Consider the following 3,466-nt stretch of genomic DNA (forward strand, 5'->3'; position numbering starts at 1 on the left):
GTATCACTTTTATGCCTCAGTTAATTTATTTTGCCGCAAGCATGATTATGACAAGTCATCGCTCTCTTGATTTGTCGCTCCCTAGCCTTTTTGCTAGCCGTCACTTGTACTGAGCGGGAACGCTGCTCGTGCCTCCAAACACATGAAACCCAAGTTATTCCAAAGTGTCCACCATAAATACCTATGCATGGCATTTCAAACCATTCCAAAGTAAATTCTCATGCGCTACCTTTAAAACCTTCAAAATGCTTCTTAATTTGTGTTAATGTTTCATAGCTCATGAGGAAGTATGTGGTGTTTAGCTTTCAACCTTGTCATTTACTTTTGACGGACTCTCATATGGAATAGTGGCACATCCGCTTATCCAATAATTTTGCAAAAAGAGCTGGCAATGGGATTCCCAGTCCCGAATTAATTAACTTAAATAGACACTCCTCCATGGTTTGTGATTGTTGGACGGCACCCGAAGGATTCGGTTAGCCATGGCTTGTGTAAGCAAAGGTTGGGGGGAGTGTCATCATCATAATAAAACTAAAATAAAAAGGCACTCCTTCATGGTATGTGATTGTTGGCAGGCACCCGAGGATTCGGTTAGCCATGGTTTGTGTAAGAAAGGTTGGAAGGAGTGCCACATAAATATGCAAATAATTCATGGGAGCCGCTCTTGAAAGTCCGGTTGGCGAGGTAGTTGGTGTACCCATTACCATTCGTTGACAACAACAAACACCTCTCAAAATAATTTTACTCCTGCTTTACAAATGAAAAGCTCTAGCGCATGTTAATCCCTGCTTCCCTCTGCGAAGGGTCAATCTTTTACTTTTATGTTGTGTCTCCATTATTTCTTTGAGCACTTTCTTGAGAGCAAAACTGTCATTCTTAGTATAATATGCTTGTCTCAAAATATGATTGATTGTGGTATAACTTTGATGCTTTTATCTTTGACAATCACTACTTCTAGTCTTTCTATGAACTCCAGAGGTGCCCGGGCATTTATGTTTTGCCGATCAAATACGGGCAAGCGAGATACCACTTTATCATACTCTCTTATGAACATTGCAATCCTGCTTATATACATGATTCATGATGCTTATTATTAATTGTTGGTACCTCTTCATGATTGACATAGCTGTTAGATGATCTTATTTGCATGTATCTTATTATGAACTGCTCAAGTATTAGCCATATCATGAGAATATATACATCATATGAGCAAATGTGTTCGTGAAAGTTCTTTTATCGCTCAGTTGTTAACCGAATTGCTTGAGGACAAGCAATAAGCTAAGCTTGGGGGGAGTTGATACGTCCAAAACGTATCTACTTTCCCGAACACTTGCTATTGTTTTGCCTCTAATTTGTGTATTTTGGATGCAACTAACACGGACTAACGCTGTTTTCAGCAGAACTGTTCTGGTGTCTCGTTTTTGTGCAGAAATCCAACTTTCAGGAAAAACCTAGGGATTTTGACGAAAGGGCCTATTTTCCCAGAATAATGACGGAGCCGAAGGACAATTGAAGTGGAGGCCCGAGGGCCCCACACCACATGGCGGCGCGGCCCGGGGGGGCCCGCGCGGCCATGTGGTGTGGCCCCTCGGTCGGCCTCCGACGCCCCCTTCGGACTACTTATTCGCCTCGACCTAAAAACGCACGGGGAGAAGTCGAAGTCGCCGTAAACCCTCCGAACGCCGCCACATCGCGAAACTCCGTCGCGGGAGCCGAAGTCTCCGTTCGGCACTCCGCCGGGACGGGGAATTGGAGGAGATCATCACCGCCATCACCGCCAACGCCTCTCCATCAACCAGCAATGTTTCCCCCATCCATGTGTGAGTAATTCCCCCGCTGTAGGCCGAAGGGGATGGTAGGGATTGGATGAGATTGGTCATGTAATAGCATAAGATTGTTAGGGCATAGTGCCTAGTGTCCGTAGATGGTACTTTTATGATATTGTTGCAACTTGTTATGCTTAATGCTTGTCACTAGGGCCCGAGTGCCATGATCTCAGATCTGAACATGTTATTATTCCATCATGATATTCGTTGTTTATGATCTTACCCGCAAGTTGTATACACATGTCGCTGTCCGGAACCAATGGCCCCGAAGTGACGAAATCGGGACAACCGGAGGGGATGGTAGTGATGTGAGGATCACATGTGTTCACGGAGTGTTAATGCTTTGCTCCGGTACTCTATTAAAAGGAGTACCTTAATATCCGAGTAGTTTCCCTTGAGGCCCGGCTGCCACCGGCTGGTAGGACAAAAGATGTTGTGCAAGTTTCTCATTGCGAGCACGTACGACTATAATTGGAACACATGCCTATTGATTGATTAGTACTTGGACACCGTTTTATTATTATCTGCAAATGCCCTGCTATGATTGTTACATGAGTTTCTCTCATCCATGCAACGCCCGTCATCCGTCCCCGTGCCTACAGTATTTTAATCCTGCTGTTATTTCACTACTGCTACTGCTATAAAACTGTTACTACTGATAAACTCTTGCGAGCAAGTCTGTTTCCAGGTGCATCTGAATTGACAACTCCGCTGTTAAGGCTTTCAAGTATTCTTTGTCTCCCCTTGTGTCGAATCAATAAATTGGGTAATACTTCCCTCGAAGACTGTTGCGATCCCCTATACTTGTGGGTCATCAGCGGCCAGGGGGCCACCCGCGCCACCATATGGTGTGGGCCCCCTGCTGCCCGCCTCCGACTCTCCTTCGGTGTTCTGGAACCTTCCGGGGAAAATAAGATATTTGGCCTTTGTTTTGTCGAATTCCGAGAATATTGCCCGAACAGCCTTTCTGGAACCAAAAACAACAGAAAACAGGAACTGGCACTTCGGCATCTTGTTAATAGGTTAGTTCCGGAAAATGCATAAAAATATTATAAAGTGTGAGCAAAACATGTAGGTATTGTCATAAAACTAGTATGGAACATCAGAAATTATAGATACGTAGGAGATGTATCAGAGTCCCACTCGGAAGCTGCTAGTATACACCCAACAACCAGAAGCTCAGGGTAAGGAGGGCTTCCCGGGAGCTGGTATATATATAACCCGACGACGGCGACCTCGAAGGAAAGAGCCTCTTCGGCGGAGCTTCTCGAAGATGTCTTAGATGGCCGGCCGTCATAGACATCTTCGGAAGCTCCACCCGAGAACTCTTCCCGCAAGCACAGAGAGAGGAGAGGCAACGACCAGGAAGTTTTCCTTTTCATCGCATTTAGTTCAAACGACCAATGTTACTAATACATATCACAACAAACGCTTCACAATACGAGCTCAAGGTACAAGATAATAATTAATACATTATGATCGCTTCGACCGTAACCATGGAGCATCTTCAGCATTTAACGCGATGGTTGGGTCAATGTTCACTGTGAACGGCGGAATTTCAACAAACTTATTATAATCTTCTGACATGTCTGTCTTGTCCTCAATTCCCACGATGGTTCTTTTACCTGAAAGAACTATGT

The sequence above is a fragment of the Lolium rigidum genome, chromosome 4 (assembly GCF_022539505.1).
Source record: "Lolium rigidum isolate FL_2022 chromosome 4, APGP_CSIRO_Lrig_0.1, whole genome shotgun sequence".
NCBI lineage: Eukaryota > Viridiplantae > Streptophyta > Magnoliopsida > Poales > Poaceae > Lolium > Lolium rigidum.